Here is a 20,224-nt window from a genome sequence, read left to right on the forward strand (position 1 = left end):
TACCCACCCAGGGGACAGTGATGCACAGACATCAATATGATGGATACAAAATGTCCGTTTATTTAGCTGCGTCACACGCTTATATAGCTCTTGCGCTTCCTGTTCCTGCCACTCCTATGGGGAGGAGTCTATCTTTCCGTCACATCCCGTGATCTTCCGGTCGCCGATCCCTGTCTATTCCCTTACACATGCGCAGCGTCTAGCAGCAATCCTACCCCTTCATCCTTTAGCCTCTTTTCCCTAATTTCTCGCGATAAACTTTGCACTAGCTTGGCATCTATCGGCGTCCACTCCACCCCTCCTCCAGGAGCTATTCAGACAGGGAATATCCCAGGCATCTCTATCCTTACTCCATCGAGGCTACAATCTCTGGCTATCAGCCGCCAGTTAGGTAACTCGACTGACTGTCGCTGGGGCGCACCCTTCGTTAAGAGTCCTGTCTGCCTCCGAGTTACTTCCCCTAGTGCATGCATAGCCTGCTGCAGCTGCCGCAGCACTTCCTCCATGGACTCCTCCGGAGCTGCAGCGCTTCGGACCTCCCCTTTTGGTAATCTCTCGTCTCTCATTCTGATTGATCCTCTGAGTCCCTGCTGCCTTATGCCTCTTTTTTGAGCGCTGCAGGCAATCTGCCCCGTCTTCCCATATTTGGACATCGGTTTCTCCCCCAACTTCTGATTCGCTGCTACTCGAGGTTGATCTATACCCATCCTGTCCTCCCCTCCAGGCACCCCAATCCTCCTCCTCGTCCGACTCCCATCTCAAGGGTTGCCCCGGGAGCCAGTCTCGAGGGTCGGGCAGAGGGCGGCACCGTTGCCGGCGCTGATCATCCTCCTCCTTCTGCTCCGTCACTCCCGCTCCCTCTCGCCCTTTCCATCCTTCCACTCCCATGCCCCCAGCACCCGCTGCATCCGCCGCTACATCCCCCTCCCGGCGTGCAAGTGCCCGCGCCTGTGCCAAATTGTCCCAGGGATATGCAGGGGGGTGTTCCAAAGGTCCTGTTGGCTCAACAGGGAACACAGCCACTTCCCGATCCATCTCTTCGGGAGCCTCAGACTAAGTCGCTGGATAGGCTACTCCGTCTGAACCCCCTGCTTCTTCCCCATCCCCTGCGATGCTTGCCCCTGTCTGTGTCCCCACTGCCCATCCTGGGTCTATTTCTGGGCTATTGTTGACTGTGGCACCATGCAGGCACAGCCGCACCTGCCGCCACGTCTCCTGATCCTCCCGAGCTTTCAATAGCAATTGGTGTATCTTTCCCAAGAGCTGTATGTACTGGGGTTTTCCCACCATAGTCCTTTCAGCTAACTCCTTTTTAATTCTCACCCAATTATCTTTATCAAATATGTCCACAGGACTCCGTATGAGCCCCTGCATGATCATCCATTGGATACACTTTGAGGTAGGCGCCTTCGAAATCGAAGTTCCAAATTCCTTCTCCAATCCCTTCAGTACCTTTATGACTGATTCCATGGCGTGCCCGCTGTCCTGCGGCTCCCCGTCCCACCCCTGCGTGCCTCAAGCTATCATTTCTCCCCGGCGAACTTGCCATGTCGTCCCGCCGATCACGTCGGGGTCACCACTTGTTGCTGTACGCTTCTACAGGAGAACTTATCTTGGGCCGCATATCTCCGGGACACAGGGCTCTACCCACCCTGGGGACAGTGATGCACAGACATCAATATGATGGATACAAAATGTCCGTTTATTTAGCTGTGTCACACGCTTATATAGCTCTTGCGCTTCCTGTTCCTGCCACTCCTATGGGGAGGAGTCTATCTTTCCGTCACAGCGCATGATCTTCCGGTCGCCGATCCCTGTCTATTTCCCTACATCGGTGCACGCTCATCATGGGTAGTGTACTCTGGTATTTAGTATGTGGGTACAGGTGCAGCTTACGCTTCATACTTTTGCAGTAACATACTTTTGGTATTGGTACACTTATGTAACTGCATAAGTTTTGTACTTCTGGTGGTATGGATTTAGTGATACTGAACTCAGATACTGGCTTGTTGACACTGAATTTGGATATACCCATCAGGCGTTGTAAAACTGATAACTAAGTATGAATGAGCTGAATTAATTCTGGTGTGACTGGTGAATGAATGAGTGACTGCAATATAGCATAGCTACAAAGCGAGTGTGGAGTTCTGACCCTTGGTTCCACTGTCCCATGAAGGGTACGACCGGAACAAAGCAATTGTTAACTTTATTACAGACCAATATTGTGCTATCTATGTACACATTGACATCCTGTGTGCCTCATAAATAAGAAAATGGAATGGGGGGAAATCAGAGCAGCGTAATTCCAAAGAAAAGCCCCCTAGGATGTATCCTAGCACACTGGAAAGATATAGGGGGACCATCAGGTGGGAGTGTGAATAAGAAAACACTGTATTGCGGCTGATGATGTTTTTTTAAGGAAAGAAAGAATGTGGGATGAGGTTATGTATGCAGATATGTTTTCCACTTTGCGGAATCATCCATAGTGGCAGAGAGATTGCGGTATTAATATTCCACCAGAAGATGCCCTGGTTTTATCTTTAGAAAAGGAAAGAGAAGTGAAAAGAAGGAGCAGGAGAAAATAAGATGCTGTTCAGCATGTAATATTGGGCAGAGGTGTTTGAAAACAGTAAACCCTAGAAAGAAGCGAGAGGAGATAGAAGATCAACCCGAGGATTTGGGACTGCCCCCCTTCACCTCTTAATCTGTCTCTCCCTCATCCATCATTGTTATCTGAAACGGATTATAACATCAAGGAGGAAGGAGCAATAAGTGCTTTTACTCCTGTTACAGCACGGACCAGGAGTAGAACAAAGAAAACTCCACAAATCCTGACTCCATTAAGAGATGTAATGGGGGCAGGAGGGCCGGCTAGAGTAAAAGTACCCTTCTCCACTACTGATTTAGATGCCTGGAAAGAGGTAGCTAGGGGATACCAGGATGACCCCTCTCGAGTGGCAAAACGATTTGAATTAATATTAAAAAACCAGGACCCTGATTGGACAGATGTAGATTTGATTTTGGGGGAAATGACGGAAACAGAAAACCAATTAGTATTAAAACTGCACGAACTCATGTGCAGGCCCAAATTACTGGGGGAACCTTACAAGGGAATGTGGACGATTACATTCACCTGACTGACCCACATTGGGACCCCAATGACAGGCGTGATGATAGATTATTAAAAAGATACCAAGATTGGATAAAATTGGGATTAGAGAATGTAAAAGCTGTAAATTGGTCAGCATTATATGCTGTCAAACAGGGGCAGAAAGAGACCCCTACTGAATTTTTGGATCAATTGAGAAATGCCATGCGAAAAGACACTACCCTAGATCCCTCCTTGGATGTGGGACAACAACAACTTGTTTCTCTGTTTTTGGGGCAATCATCTACAGATATAAGAAAGAAGCTATAGAAACTAAAGGAACCAGAAATAAGAAACTTAGAGAAATTGCTTGAGGAGGCATGGAAAGTTTGGAGGGATCGGGAGAATGTGGATAGAGGAAAACTGACGAAAGTGATGGCGACAGCTACGGTGGCAGCCTTGGAACAGAGCGGAATGGTAAACAGAGGAGGATTTAAAGGACGAGGAAAGGGAAGGCCCTTTGGAAATAGAGAGGAACTGGGAAAGAATCAGTGTGCATATTGTTGGGAGGAAGGACATTGGAAAAATGAAGTTAGAAGTTAGAAGGCTGAAAGGGAATAGAAGGACCAATTAATAACTTCTGACAGCACAAGCTATCAATAGAATGTGAATCAGAATATAATACCCCTATATTACCAGTAAAAAAGCCGGATGGAACTTATCAGGTAGTACAAGATTTAAGAGAAGTGAACAAAATTATTAAGGACCTACACCCTGTGGTAGCTAATCCTTATACCTTACTTAATAAATTACGGGATAATCAAGTATGGTTTACAGTATTAGATTTAAAAGACACATTCTTCTGTTTGCTTTTAGCCAAAGAAAGTCAAAATATATTTGCATTTTAATGGGAAGGCCCTACCACTGGTAGGAAAACTCAGCTTACCTGGACAGTGTCACCCCAAGGTTTTAAAAACAGTCCAATGGTCTTTGGAGAACTTAAAACATGGGATCCTCCCTCCAGGGAAGGAGTCCTTTTACAGTACGTGGACGACTTATTAATAGCAACTAAAACAAAACCTGATTGTATACAATGGACTACCAGTTTGTTGAACATTTTGGGACTAAATGGGCATTGAGTCTCTCAACAGGAAAGTCAGATGGTGCGGCAACAAGTCACCTACCTTGGATATGAAATATCTGGAGGACAACGGGAACTAGGAACAGAATGAAAAGAAGCCATCTGCAGCACCCCCCTCCCTCAGATGGTGAAAGAACTCAAGATCTTTTTGGGAATGACAGGTTGGTGCCGGTTATGTATTTATAATTATGGAATAAGAGTAAAACCTTTGTATGAACTTTTGAAGAACAACCCCACTCGATTAGCCTGGTCCAAAGAAGCTCAAAATGCATTCAAGACACATAAAAAGGAACTAATGAAGGCCCTGGCCCTGGGCCTACCTGTCACAATCCACTGTTGGGTTGAACGATTTGGCAGAGGTTAAACCCCCTTGCTTTCCAACTGACCTCAGATAATTCTGGGAGGTTGGGGGTGGCTGGGCGTAACTTCTGATTGACTCCAATGTTTTATCGTGACTAGGTTCCTTTTACATTCCTGGGAACAGAATTAAGACTCAAAACGGAGTCAAGTGCCAAGTCACTTTATTTGGCCAAAAATAAATACGCAAGAGAAAAGCAGAGAAAGTGAGAAAGGAAGAAAAAGATACAGAGAGAGAGCGAGCACGAGAGTGTTGCAATAGCTACCACCACAGATCTGCAGCAGTCCGTGTGCTTGGTCAGTCCATGCTGTCCGTGCAGTCGGCCCATCCAGTGTATCTTCGAATCCGGAGGTGGGGGGATGTTCCATAATGCTCCTTGTGGTCTCCCCTGGTTTCCCCTTTTCATAGCATTGTCCTCTTGCATAGTCAATGACTGTTTTCTATATCCACACTTCCCACTCAGTGGTGGGGCGCATGCCCAGTACCATCACTAGAGGGTGCTAGAAAGTTCTAGAGGGTCTGAGCCCCCCCATCAGTCAACCCTGGGCCTGGGCGCATGCGCAGAGAGCATGTACTCCAGAGACAACAGGACACACACACTCCTGCCGGACCGGACTCAACAGGCTGCCCCGGTGACCAAACTGTCCCGCTCAGTTGCCGTCGTGGTTAAACTTTGGTAGTGAAACTTGTCCTGCCAACAATGTTGAGACAAGTTTCTAGTCCCTTACACTACCTGATGTGACTAAACTTTCTGGCTGTTTTCCCATGACAGACAAGGTATAGCTCTGGGAGTCCTAGCTCAAGGGCTAGGACCCTACAGAAGGGCTGTGGCCTATTTTTCTAAACAGCTTGGCGAAATAAGCAAGGGGTGGCCAGGGTGCCTGCAAGCTGTGGCGGCTGAATATTCAAGAGAATATTCAGGAGGCCTGTAAATTCACCTTAGGCCAAAAGATCACAGTACTGGTTTCACACACAGTATCAGCTGTGTTGGAACAGAAAGGGAATCACTGGCTTTCCCCATCCCGATTTCTACAATACCTGGCCATTCTAGTTGAAGCAGACGATACTAATATTGAATGCAGCTTCTTTCCTCAGTGAGGTGACATCTGAGTCATTGAGACATGATTGCTTAGAGACCATAGAGGCTGTATATTCTAGCAGACCAGATTTGAAAGAAGAACCTCTGGAAGATGCACAAGATTCCTGGTTCACAGACAGAAGCAGCTTCGTCCAACAAGGTACTCGAAAGGCCGGATACGAGTAGCAACAGTGAATGAAATAACTGAATCTCAGTCACTACCTGCTGGAACATCAGCTCAAAAGGCTGAAGTTAATGCCTTGATGAGGGCCCTGGAGCTGGCAAAAGGGAAAAAAATAAATATATGGGCAGATTCCAAATACGCCTTTGGAGCTTTGGAGTTGTCCGTGCTCATGGAGCAATATGGAAAGAACAAGGGCTACTAACTACACAAGGAAGGCAGATTAAGCATGCTGAGGAAATCCTGCGCTTATTAGAAGCAGTCCAATTGCCAACCAAAGTTGCCATCATGCACTGTCGAGGACACCTGAAGGGTAACACTGAACAGGAAAAAGGTAATAGATTGGCTGACTATGAGGCTAAACAGGCAGCGAAGAGCATGCAAGAGATTTTAGCCTTAATTCCAGATAACACAAGTAAGAGCCTAGGTGACCAAGAAAATATTGAATATTCTAAGGCCGACAAAGAATGAATAGAAGAAATGAGAGGGCGGGTTCCCTCCAGAGGATGGGCCTATTTGAGTGACAGCCGAATTATAATTCCTGCCAAACAGATATGGGGAACTGTTAAAGAGGAAAATAATAATAGAACACACTGAGGGGCAGACTCCCTGTATAACTTTTTAAATTGGAAATTAATAGGGAGAAATGTATATACTACACTCTGGCAGGTGACTCAGCAATCAGGTTGGAAGGGACCTCAGGTATCATCTAATCCAACCTTAATTCAAAGTATGTTTGAAAAATAATCCTAATGCAGGCAACCGGGTACAATTGGGGAATATTGGGAAAGGAAATATACTGGGGGACCACTGGCAAATTGGTTTCTCAGAACTTCCAAGAAAAGGAGGGTATAAATACCTATTGGTACTCACAGACACCTTTTCCAGATCGCCAGAAGCATTTTCTTGTACAACAAATAAAGCGAGGGAGGTTACTAAGATACTATTAAATGAAATAATACCCCAATTTGGGGTACCTACGACAATTTCATCAGACGGGGTACACATTTTTGTGCAGAAGTAGTGCAGCAAGTCAGCAAGCTATTGGGAATCAATTGGCAATTACCTACACCTTACAGACTGCAAGCCAGTGGACAAGTAGTAAAAATGAATCACATGATAAAACAACAAATAGCAAAGATATGCCAGGAAGCAAGCCTCTATTGGTACCAAGCGCTACCTATCGCACTACTTTGAATATGTGTAAAACCTAGGGCTAAAGAAAATTTGAGCACTTTTGAGATACTATATGGAAGACCATATCAGGCTAAGTACCAAGGAGAGGATTTGAACCATTTAGGAGATCATTACTTATGAAATTATGTTATGTCCTTAAGAAAAAAATTGGAAAAGATTAATAAAAGTGTTTTGGGAACCAGGGCCAAAGGGTTAGGTCATCCGATCCACCCATTTAGCCCTGGAGATTGAGTTTATGTTAAGAATTTTTCAGGTAATCTGCTAGGAGAGAAGTGGAATGGACCTTACCAGGTGTTGCTGACCACCTTCACTGCAATCAAGATTCAAGACTATAAAGAATTTGCAGATGGAGGTGTCATCCCTTAGTAAAGTTGTGTTGCAAAATTGAATGGCATTAGATTTATTGACTGCCACAGTGTTTCATACATCTGTCTGTTCAGAGCGCAAAGAACCCTTCTGCATCACTGAACTCTTCATAGGCTGGGTACTTAATTTTGAAATATTCATCTCCTTTTAGTCCTTACTTGTTTGTCAAATTGCAAGAAATACAAGTAGATGTAAATCAATGGAAAAATGTAATGTGACAGTCAAAAGTGGAAAAACATGTTAAATAAGTCTACACACAGATACAATATAAAGAGAAATTAAAACCAAAAATGGACAGTTTAATAAATTTGTTCTTTAAAACAGCTACATAAACTTTTCTAAAGGGAAATTATGCCACACAAATCTAATAAAATTCTTTGAACCATTACACAGTTCTGAATTAGCTAATAACCTGCTTGGGATTGGAGAAGGTTTTCTGCAAAGGCTTTTGAGAAAACTAGGAAGATACTGAAATAAGAAAAGGTCTTTGCATAAATAAATAATTAGTTAAAAGAAAAGAAACAGAAGATAGGAGAAAATGCTCAGGCTCTGCCTTGGAATAAGATTATCATTGCAGATCCATGGGAATGTGCACTGAGGTCCTTGCTATTCAATGAAGAGAAAAGACAAGAGAGAGAAGAAGAGAAAGGAGAGGAGAGGAGAAGGAGAGGAGGAGAGGAGAGGAGAGGAGAGAAGAGAAGAGAAGAGAAGAGAAGAGAAGAGAAGAGAAGAGAAGAGAAGAGAAGAGAAGAGAAGAGAAGAGAAGAGGAGAGGAGAAGAGGAGAAGTAGTGCTGGTTTTGACTGAGAAGGGGTTAATTCTCCTCACCGTGGGGGGTCAGCTACCTTTCCAGCTTCCCCCGCTCTGCCACGTGGCAGGGCTGGGAGGGGCAGGGCCACGGCAGGGGTGGCTGACCCCGACTGGCCAATGGCATGTTCATTCCATACCATGTGACACCATGACTAATATATTAAGGGGGGGCAGTTTGCGGCTTGGGAGAGGCGTGGTGTCGGGTCAGTGGGCGGTGACCAGCTGCGTCAAGTGCGGTTTGTTTCGGTGGTTCATTCCCCTCCCCCTTCACTCCCCCCCAGGTTTCGCGCCTCTCGTTGTTCTCCTTCACATTGCATTTTTGTTGTTGTTTCTTTTAATTTTAATTATTAAACTGTTCTTATCTCGACCAACGAGCTTTACCCTTCTGATTCTCTCCCCCATCTACCGGTGGGGGAGTGAGCGAGCGACTGTGTGGGGCTGAGCTGCCGGCTAAACCACTACAGAAGAGAAGAGACAAGAGAATCAAAGGATTATTAAGGTTGGAAAAGATGTCTAGGACCATCAAGGCCAACCATCAACCCAACACTACCATGCTTCCTAAATGATGCCCTCAAGTGCCATGTCTACAGGTCTTTTAAATACCTCCAGGGATGGAGACTCCACCACCTCCCTGGGCAGCCTGTTCCAATGGCTGACCACTCTTTCAGTGAAGAAATTTTTCCTAATATCCAATCTAAACCTCCCCTGATGCAGCTTGAGGCCATTTCCTCTCGTCCTATCACTAGCAACTTGGGAGAAGAGACCAACACCCACCTTGCTACAACCTCCTTTCAGGTAGTTGTAGAGAGCAATAAGGTCCCCTCTCAGCCTCCTCTTCTCCAGACTAAACAACCCCAGCTCCCTCAACCTCTCCTTGTAAGATCTGCTCTCCAGAACCTTCACCAACTTTGTTGCTCTTCTCTGGACATGCTCCAGCAACTCAGTGTCCCTCTTGTACTGAGGGGCCCAAAACTGAACACAATATTCAAGGTGTGGCCTCACCAGTGCCTAGTACAGGGGCATAATCACTTCCCTAATCCTGCTGGCTACACTATTCCTGATACAAGCCAGGATGCTGTTGGCCGTGTTGGCCACCTGGGCACACCGCTGGCTCATATTCAGCTAGCAGTCAACCAGCACCCCCAGGTCCTTCTCTGCCAGTCAGCTTTCCAGCCACTCTTCCCCAAGCCTGTAATGTTGCATGGGGTTGTTGTGACCAAGGTGCAGGACCCGGCACTTGGCCTTGTTAAACCTCATACAGTCGGCCTTGGCCCATCAATCCAGCCTGTCCAGGTCCCTCTGTAGAGCCTTCCTACCCTCGAGCAGATCAACACTCCTGCCCAACTTGGTGACATCTGCAGACTTACTGAGGGTGCACTGAATCCCCTCATCCAGATCATTGATAAAGATATTAAACAAGACTGGCCCAAAAACTGAGCCCTGGGGAACCCCGCTTGTGACTGGCCACCAACTGGATTTAGCTCTGTTCACCACAACTCTCTGGGCTCCACCATCCGGCCAGTTTTTAACCCATCAAAGAGTACACCCGTCCAAGCCATGAGCCACCAGCTTCTCTAGAGGATACTGTGGGACACAGTATCAAAGGCTTTGCTAAAGTCCAGGTAGACAACATCCACAGCCTTTCCCTCATCCACTAGGTGGGTCACCTGGTCATAGAAGGAGATCAGGTTGGTCAGGTGGGACCTGCCTTTCATGAAGCCATGCTGACTGGGCCTGAGCCCCTGGTTGTCCTGCACTTGCCTGGTGAGCGCATGCAAGATGTATCACTCCATAATCTTCCCCAGAACCGAGGTCAAGCTGACAGGCCTGCAGTTCCCCAGATCCTCCTTCTGACCCTTCTTGTAGAGGGGCATCACATTCGCTAGTTTCCAGTCATCTGGGATCTCCCCTTTTAACCAGGACTGCTGATAAATGATGGAGAGTGGCTTGGCAAGCTCCTCCACCAGCTCCCTCAGCACTCTTGGGTGGATCCCATCCAGACCCATAGACTTGTGAGTGTCCAGGTGGTTCAGCAGGTCATAAACTGCTTCCTCCTGGATTATGGCGGGTTTATTCCACTCCTCGTCCCTGTCTTCCACCTCAGGGGGCTGAATACCCTGGGGATAACTTGTCTGATGGTTACAGACTGAGGCAAAGAAGGCATTTAGTACCTCAGCCTTTTCCTCACCCTTGGTGGCAATGTTCCCCTCCACATCCAATAGAGGATGGAGATTCTCTTTGCCTCTCTTTTTGTTGTTAATGTATTTGTAAAAACATTTTTTCTTATCCCTTTCAATAGTGGCCAGATTGAGTTCTAGCTGGGTTTTTGCCTGTCTAATTTTCTCTCTGCAAGACCTAACGAGATCTCTGTACTCTTCTTAAGTTGCCTGCCCCTTCTTCCAGAAAGTGATAGACTCTCCTTTTTTTCCTGAGTGCCAGCAAAATCCTCCTGTTCAGCCAGGCCGGTCGTCTTGCCTGCCGGTTTGTCTTGCGGAACTTGGGGACAGCCTTCTCCTGTGCCTGCAAGACTTCCTTCTTGAAGAAAGCCCAGCCTTCCTGGACTCCTTTGCCCTTCAGGACTTCCTCCCAAGGGACTCTCCCAACCACTGCCCTGAAGAGGCCAAAGTCTGCCCTCTGGAAGTCCATGGTAGTGGTTCTGCTGACCCCTCTTCTTACTTCACCAAGAATTATATCATGGTTGCTAAGCCCAAGATGTCCTCCGACCACCACATCTCCCACCAGTCCTTCTCTGTTTGTAAACAGGAGGTCCTCTGGTAGGCTCACTTACCAGCTGTGTCAGGAAGTTATCTTCCACAGACTCCAGGAACCTCCTAGACTGTTTCTTCTCTGCTGTGTTGTTTTTCCAGCAGATTTCCGGTAAGTTGAAGTCTCCCACAAGAACAAGGGCTACCAATTGTGAGACTTCTGCCAGACACTTGCAGAATGCTTCATCTATCTCTTCATCCTGGTTGGGTGGTCTATAACAGATTCCCAGCAGGATAGCTGCCTTGTTGGCCTTCCCCCTCATCCTTACCCATAAAGCACTCGACCTTATCATCACAATCGCTGAGCAACTATTAACCTAATAATGAATGCTTATAAGGAATTTGTTTTAACATGCTCTGGTCAGATCTGTCTTTATCTCAACCCTTCGAGCCCCACACTGGGCACCAAAAAGACTCTTGTGGTTTAACCCAGCAGGCAGCTAAGCACCACACAGCCATTCGCTCACTCCCCCACCCCAGTGGGATGGGGGAGAGAATTGGGAAAAGAAAGTAAAAATTCATGGGTTGAGATAAAGACAGTTTAATAGGACAGAAAAGGAAGGGAAAATAATAATAATGATAAAAGAATATACAAAACAAGTGATGCACAATGCAATTGCTCACCACCCGCTGACAAATGCCCAGCCAGTTCCCGAGCAGCAGCCGCACCACCCCAATTTTTTTGTTCAGCATGATGTCATATGGCATGGAATATCCATTTGGCCACTTTGGTTCAGCTGTCCTGGCTGTGCCCTGTCCCAGATTCTCTCTGGCAGGGCATGAGAAGCTGAAAAGTCCTTGATTAGTATAAGCACTACTTAGCAACAACTAAAACATCAATGTGTTATCAACATTATTCTCATCCTAAATCCAAAACACAGCACTATACTAGCTACTAGGAAGAAAATTAACTCTATCCCAGCTGAAACCAGGACAATGCATTACTGTATTGATACAATGCAAATACTGACGTCAGACAATTTTGAGGACTTGCTACTAGAAATGTCATTAATCACAGCTGTGTGTTGGATAATGAAGGTTGGCTAGCAGGATGCTGGGATTTTGACATAAAAATTGGAGTAAAGTTACTGTAGCAGTTTATAAAGCATAGAAGAAGGCAAAGATATTCCTATTGCTAGATTATCTATCTTTCTTTGGATAAAGTTATAAAGCCTGGTTTTCAGGAGACAGGGAATCTGATTTTAGCAGAATACAGCATGACCTCTGGGGGGAAACTAAAGTTCACTTAGTGCAAATATTTTTTTATAATAACTTCCATCCAGCCATAAGTAAGTGCCCAGCATTTATGCAGAAAAATGCCTTAGAACAGATGGACAGAGACTTGAAAGCTGGGGAACTCAGTCAGGCATTGAGGCTGGGGAGGGGCTGTAAAGAAGCAAATTTGGGTAATGTCATGGTTTAAGCCCAGCTGGCAACTAAGCATCACACAGCTGCTCACTCACTCCCCCCACCCCTGTGGGATGGGGGAAAGAATCAGAAGAGTAAAAGTGAGAAAACTTGTAGGTTGCGATAAAGGCAATTTAATTGGTAAAGCAAAAGCTGCACATGCAAGCAAAGCAAAACAAAGAATTCATTCACTACTTCCTATCGGCAGGCAGGTGTTCAGCCATCTCCAGGAAAGCAGGGCTCCATCATGTGTAACTGTTACTTCGTGTCATGGTTTTAGCTGGGATAGAGTTAATTTTCATCACTGTACCTGGTATAGTGCTGTGCTTTGGACTTAGTATGAAAACAATGTTGATAACACACCGATGTTTTGGTTGTTGGTGGGTAGTGCTTATACTAGTCAAGGTCTTTTTTAGCTTCCCATGCTCTGCCAGGTACACAAGAAGCTGGGAGGGGAGGGGGCACAGCTAAGAGAGCGGATCCAAACTGGCCAAAGGGATATTCCATATCATGTGATGTCATGCCCAGTATATTAATTGGGGGGATTTGGCCTGGGGCGGACAGCTATCGTGGCTTGGGGACCGGCAGCATTGGTTGGCAGGTGGTGAGCAGTTGTATTGCTTGTGGGTTGGTTTTTTTCTTTTTTTCCCTTTTTTTCCGGTTTCATTTCTCTCTCTTGTTATTTTCCTTTTTGTTATATTATTATAATAACATTATTATAATAATTATTATCATTACTATTTTATTTTAATTATTGAAACATCAGTGTGTTATCAAAATTATTCTCATACTAACTCCAAAACACAGCACTATACCAGCTACTAGCAAGAAAATTACCTCTATCCCATCCAAAACCAGGACAGGTAAGAATATTTCCACTAAATATATTTTCCTTATGCTTGTATATTTGATAACTGCAATTATAAACTTACAAACCAATTGCTAGTATCTTATTCATTACTTTTATGTGTTAGCATTGAGGACGCACAGCCAGGGACTTTGGCTGCCTCAGTCCTAGGGATTGTATCAAGACTGAACAAAACAAGATAGACCTTTCCCAAAATGTGTGCAGCCTATTACATGTGCAAGACTAACTACCAAGCATGACAACAAGCAAAGAAATACATGCTCACCTTTAACACACTAGGAAGAATCTAATCTTATTTTACAATCAAGTAAAATTTTTCCTTTTTTCTTTTTTTTAAGCAGTCAAAACATTTTTTTTGTTCAATCTCTTTCTCATGCTAAAAACAGATCAAAGGAAGATAGAAAATATTGGCAAGAGTAATCACAAAGTATTGTTTTACTGGCCCTCTGCCTCTTCTGGCAGAGAGGAAATAAGAGTAACATTAGGTATCAATACTCTTGATAATGTAATGCTAAGTTCTACTCAAATAGAGTTTTAACTAAAAGAATGTAATCTTTCATAGTCAGGACAGTCCTTTTCATACTGAAGTGAAATACATGTTTGATACTGGGTTGCTTCAGTCTATGTCTGGCCTGATAAATCATACATACCTGGGAGCACTTTCTGGCACCGAGGCGTGCCAGCCTGCATCTAAAACATTACATTTAGCCTCAAAACCAGGATGGCAGCACACGTACCATGTATGGGAAGAAACAGGCCCTGCCTGCCCTGGCTCCTGAACTACCACAGCTGCCTGAAAGTGTCCCAGTGGGACAGAGCCAAACCAGGCCAATAACTAGCCATCATGATTCCCTGTCACTGCTTGCTTTTTTTCCTGTCACTACTCACCTACACTTTTATATGTAGGTTAATGTGTGTAAACAGCAGGGTTTAAGGAGCCAGAGCAGCAACAGTGCCCTTTGTGGGAGGTGGCCATGCACTGCCCTGAGCCAGCCGCAGACAGTTCCAGACAGCTCAGTAACTGCTGCCAACGACCCCGCAGGCCCCCAGACTCAGCCAGAGGCGGCCGCAGAACCTGCTCCAAGGGTGTCTGGTTGTGCCACCAGAGACATGGCTGGAGAGAGGAGGCACTCTTCCCCAAAGGGTGTCCCTCTGAGGCAACTGCAGCCCATGGGCAACCTGCGCCAGAGTGGCGACACCTCCCTGAGGGGACTGCACCCATGACATACTGGGAACACCCCTGAGGGACAGCCATCATTCTCCTTCAGCCATCTCTTTCATAGCCTAAACTGTCCTGGTCATTGTAAAGATTTCTAATCCTGAATGTATCCCACATGAATCAACCCTGTCACTCTTCTGAACCTGCTCCATCCCACCGTACCTGGAGAGGCTTCCTTCTTTCACAAACTATTTGAATATTACACATGCAAGGGAATACTGTGCATGTCCTGATGCTATGCATAATACAGTGAATAGCACCGAGGTCAGGTACAGCTAACCCCAGATTTCTGCCTGTTGGATAATGACTATTTTAAGGATGCTTTCCTTTTAACAGAGGAACTGACTTAAAATAGCCATAATACACTGTAAATTCTCAGGCTTGTGTGTATCCTCCTAGCACTGAATGGATATTGTATTGGGCTTGCATGGCAAGGTTTTGGTAGTGGGGGGGGTGCAGAGGTGGCTTCTGTGAGAAGATGCCAGAAGCTTCCCCTGTGTCTGATAGAGCCAATGCCAGCAGGCTCCAAGACAGACCTGCTGCTAGCCATAGCCAAGCCAATCAGCAATGGTGGTAGTGCCTCTGTGATAACATATTTAAAAAGGGGGAAGAAACAGCTGTGCAACAGCAGCTGGGAGAGAGGAGTGAGAATGTGAGAGGAACAAATCTGCAGACACCAAGGTCAGTGAAGAAGGAGGGGAAGGAGGTGCTCCAGGTGCTGGAGCAAAGATTCCCCTGCAGCCTGTGGTGAAGACCATGGTGAAGCAGGCTGTCTCCCTGCAGCCCATGGAGGACCCCACGTTGGAGCCTGTGGATGCACGCAAAGAGGGCTGTGACCCCATGGAGAGAGGAGCCCACGCTGGAGCAGTCCGTTCCTGAAGGACTGCACCCTGTTGAAAGGAGCCATGCTGGACCAGTTCATGAAGAACTGCAGCCCATGGGAAGGATCCACGTTGGAGAAGTTTATGGAGGACTGTCTCCCATGGGAGAGTCCCCACGCTGGAGCAGGGGAAGAGTGTGAGGAGGAAGGAGCGGCAGAGACAATGTGTGATGAACTGACTGCAACCCCCATTCCCCATCCCCCTGTGCTGCTTGGGGGCAGGAGGTAGATAAACTGGGAGTAAAGTTGAGCCTAGGAAGAAGGGAGGGGTGGGAGGAAGGTGGTTTAAGTTTTGTTTTTATTTCTCATTATCCTACTCTGATTTGATTGGCAATAAATGAAATTAATTCCCTGAGTTGAGTCTGTTCTGCCCATGATCGTAATTGGTGAGTGATCTCTCCCTGTCCTTATCTTGACTTATGAACCTTTCATTATATTTTCTCTCCCCTGTCTGGTTGAGGAGGGCAAGTGATAGAGTGGCTTTGGCGGGCACCTGGCATCCAGCCAGGGTCAACCCACCACAATACTACATTTATTTAACAAAAATGGGTACACGTCAAGATGTCTGACCAGAGCCTCCCACACTGCTCAACATGCAGGCGGTCCTGGCATGTACACACCAGCATGACAGTCTCCACTTTGTTTTTCTGCTGTTTTCCACACACTTCCTAACATTTCAGCTTCCTCCTTGACCTCGGAGCATCAAGCTAACATATTCATACAACTACTTACTTTTGCCTGAAGACCTCAATTCTACACAGCAGTATTCAGTCAGAACCCATCGTGGAAGTTTAAGCTTGCCCCCCTACCACCATGTGCATCACTTTGCATTTCATTTTAGATTTCATCTGCTATTTTATCATTCTGCAGTTTTGCAGTTTTACATAGTTGGCTTGAATGCCATGAATAGCTTAGTATTACCAAAGTGTTTTTCTAAATCATTTTTGGTATATAGAACAACACAAAGCTCTGCTTCCTGGCAAGCTCACATTTCAGAGTAATTAATCTATTTAATTCCTGAGCTCATTTAGAACTGTTCTGTCCATTGTCCTTGTCCACTTTACCTGTGTATTTAATAAGCTCTTCTACTATTACCTAAATTTTGGGAAGACCATTTAATGGCTCTTAAAAGAAAAAAAAGTCTGTCATAGGAGGCTTCCAAAGATCTCCTGTACTAAGCCTTTGCCAAATGTTCCTTTAATCCTAGTTATCCCCTCCAGTGTCTCTAGCTGACTTCATGATATGGAAGAGGTTTCTTAGCAGACTTTATACCTTCATACCTTTGTTCCTATTGCCCTTTTTTGGTCTTCCTCATTACATTTTTATATGTAACATCTGTGATTTTATAATGTTTTCTATTTCCCTCATTTGGGCAAAACTTCAACTTTTTGAAGGATGTCTTGTCCTTTCAAGGACTGTCTTCATCCTACTACTTCACTGTGTCAGCTTTCTTCCACTGTCTAAAAAACTGCAAACTATATATTCATATTCTCCCAATGTTTTTCTTGGAGTTCTGCTAGTTGTACAAAAAATTAATATATTCTTATAGAAACATATCCTTTTTCTTCTTTACTTTGCTTATAATGATGACACTGTTTGTTCTGTCATTCCAAATTTCTTATTTGATAAAAAACTTCTAAGTCTACATTTCTTCAGAGATACAGAAATTACATAGGGGAATGCATCATGTTGAAATGTGCTTTTTCAGAACTGTCTGCCTTCCTTCACTCTTGAATTTAAAATCTCAGATACAACTCAACCTCAAAGGGTTTAAAATCTTAGTATAACCTCTTAATTTGATATGTTACTTGATTCCTTTGAGGTTCAAATGAAGTTTATCCCTCTAAAAAGAATTCTGTTCTAAAACCATAAATCTCTCATTCCTGCACTATTTTCTCATCAACATGATGAAACTTTGGCCCTCTGCTTCTTCTTGTGGTTTTGCATGCAGTATGAGAAGCACTTCAGAGAATATCACAGCAGAGATGGAGTATTACTTATAAAACTTTCAAAATCTTTTTCTAGAAGTCTTCACGATTTCCCCATCTCAACATATACCCATTTGAAAAAAGGATAGCAATAACACCATTTCAGAATAACACAACGACCTTTTTTTCCTATTATAATCATATCTGTTAGAATTTACTGATGCACTTCTAGAACACACAATTCATATATGGTACCTTAATTCAGAAATAGCATGTTCTTTGTATAAAAGTCAGTGCATGTGTCATGGTTTTAGCTGGGATAGAGTTAATTTTCTTCACTGCAGCTAGCATAGTGCTGTGCTTTGGACTTAGTATGAAAATAATGTTGATAACACAGAGATTTTTTGGTTGTTGCTGGGTAGTGCTTGTACTAGTCAAGGTCTTTTCTAGCTTCCCATGCTCTGCCAGGTGCACAAGAAGCTGGGAGGGGGCACAGTTAAGAGAGCAAATTCAAACTGGCCAAAGGGATATTCCATATCATGTAACAGCAATGGTGGCTTGAGGACAGGCAGCGTTGGTCAGCAGGTGGTGAGCGGTTGTATCATTTGTGTTTCTGTTTTTTTCCCTTTTCTTTATATTACTATTATTGTTATTTTTATCATAAACATTATTATTATTTTATTCTAATTATTAAACTGTTCTTATCTCAACCCAAAAGTTGGGTTTTTTTTTTCTTTTGCTCTTTCGATTCTCTCCCCCGTCCCACAGGGGTGGGGGGAGTGAGCAAGTGGCTGCATGGTGTTCAGTTGCTGACTGGGGCTGAACCACAAGAGTCCTTTTTGGCGCCCAATGTGGGGCACGAAGGGTTAAGATAATAAGAGTTGCTGGTCACAGCATAGACTCTGTTATCAATATTAGTTTATCCAATCTGCACCATGCTCTTGTGTTTGCTCTGCCTGTTAAAGATTGGTGTTGGTTTTTGTGGTCTGCTGTGCTCTGCAGTGATTAGTGATGTTTTGCCTGGGAGAGCTGTTTTTAAAACATTGACCTTGAGTTTTATTTGGTATTTGAAGTTTATATTGAAGCCATTACTGTATGTCGGCTACAACCACATGGAGACAATTAGCAATTATACCTCCTCCTCTGAGAGTTTTTTTTATGAAGGAAATATTGAATGGCACCTTAGCTACTGTCTTCTATAATGCCTCCTCTTTCATTGCAACAACTTTTCAGTATCTTGAACATCACTGGGTAGTTAAGATGTATTTGTTGATATTGCTTTGGCAGACCATTTCAGCTCTAAGGTTAATAAGCAATTTAAGAATATCATCCAGAGATCTGCCCCAAGGCTGGATAGCTATGGGTGCCAGGGTATGTGGGATAGTATGGGCAAACGCGTAAGATGGTGGGCACCCCCAGTGTTGTGGGACTTCACCCCTGAAAAAGTGCAGAATCCTGAAAAATTAGTAGAATATTTGGAGGAAGTATGTTGTCCCCCTGGCAATCCCAGAGAGATACAAATCACTGCAATGTGCTGGGGACTGGCCCATGCCTATAGAACCATAGAACCGTTAAGGTTGGAAAAGACCCTTAAGATCATAAAGTCCAACGGCTAACCTATCACTGCCAAGTCCACCGCTAAACCATATCCTCAAGCACCACATCTACCCTTCTTTTAAATACCTCCAGGGATGGAGACTCCACCACCTCCCTGGGCGGCCTGTTCCAATGCCTGACAACCCTTTTGGTGAAGAAGTTTTCCCTAATATCCAACCTAAACTTCCCCTGGCACAGCTTGAGGCCATTTCCTCTCGTCCTATCACTTGTTACTAGGGAGAAGAGACCAACCCCCGCCTCGCTACCACCTCCTTTCAGGTAGTTGTAGAGAGCGATAAGGTCTCCCCTCAGCCTCCTCTTCTCCAGACTAAACAACCCCAATTCCCTCAGCTGATCCTCACAAGACTTGTTCTCTAGACCCTTCACCAACTTTGTTGTTCTTCTTTGGACACGCTCCAGAACCTCGATGTCCTTCTTGTAGTGAGGGGCCCAAAACTGAACACAGTACTCGAGGTGCGGCCTCACCAGTGCCGAGTACGGGGCACGAACACCTCCCTGCTCCCGCTGGCCACATTATTCCTGATACAAGCCAGGATGCCATTGGCCTTCTTGGCCGCCTGAGCACACTGCTGGCTCATGTTCAGCTGGCTGTCCACCAACACCCCCAGCTCCTTTTCCTCCAGGCAGCTCTCCAGCCACTCCTCCCCAAGCCTGTAGCATTGCATGGGGTTGTTGTGACCCAAGTGCAGGACCTGGCACTTAGCCTTGTTGAATCTCATACCATTGTCCCCGGCCCAACGATCCAGCCTGTCCAGGTCCCTCTGTAGGGCCTTCCTGCCCTCCAGCAGATCGACACTTCCACCCAGCTTGGTGTCATCTGCAAACTTACTGAGGGTGCACTCAATCCCCTCATCCAGATCATCAATGAAGATATTGAACAGGACCAGCCCCAACACTGAGCCCTGGGGAACACCACTCGTGACTGGCTGCCAACTGGATTTGACTCCATTCACCACCACTCTCTGGGCTTGGCTCTCCAGCCAGTTTTTAACCCAGCGCAGAATGCACTTATCCAAGCCATGAGCAGCCAGGTTCTCCAGGAGAATTCTGTGGGAGACCGTATCAAAGGCCTTACTAAAGTCCAAGTAGACAACATCCACAGCCTTCCCCTCATCCACTAAGCAGGTTACCTTATCATAGAAGGAGACCAGGTTAGTGAGGCAGGACCTCCCTTTCATAAACCCATGCTGGCTGAGCCCGATCCCCTGGGTGTCCCACATGTGCTGCGTAATGGTATTCAAGATGATTTGCTCCATGACCTTTCCCAGCACCGAGGTCAGGCTGACAGGCCTGTAGTTCCCCGGATCCTCTTTCCGACCCTT

The 20,224-nt window shown here is 45.4% G+C and overlaps 2 long non-coding RNA genes across 2 annotated transcripts in view; one reads left to right on the forward strand and one right to left on the reverse strand.

Moving 5' to 3' along the window:
- LOC142049895 (uncharacterized) overlaps positions 1 to 20,224 on the forward strand; it is a 503,625-nt gene that overhangs the window by 426,926 nt on the left and 56,475 nt on the right. Inside the window, exon 3 of the long non-coding RNA XR_012657853.1 lies at positions 7,297 to 7,395. This is a non-coding gene — a long non-coding RNA (uncharacterized LOC142049895). The remainder of the gene's footprint in view (positions 1 to 7,296; positions 7,396 to 20,224) is intronic.
- LOC142049894 (uncharacterized) overlaps positions 1 to 20,224 on the reverse strand; it is a 316,942-nt gene that overhangs the window by 4,295 nt on the left and 292,423 nt on the right. The window lies entirely within an intron of this gene.

Source organism: Phalacrocorax aristotelis, chromosome W (assembly GCF_949628215.1).
Source record: "Phalacrocorax aristotelis chromosome W, bGulAri2.1, whole genome shotgun sequence".
NCBI lineage: Eukaryota > Metazoa > Chordata > Aves > Suliformes > Phalacrocoracidae > Phalacrocorax > Phalacrocorax aristotelis.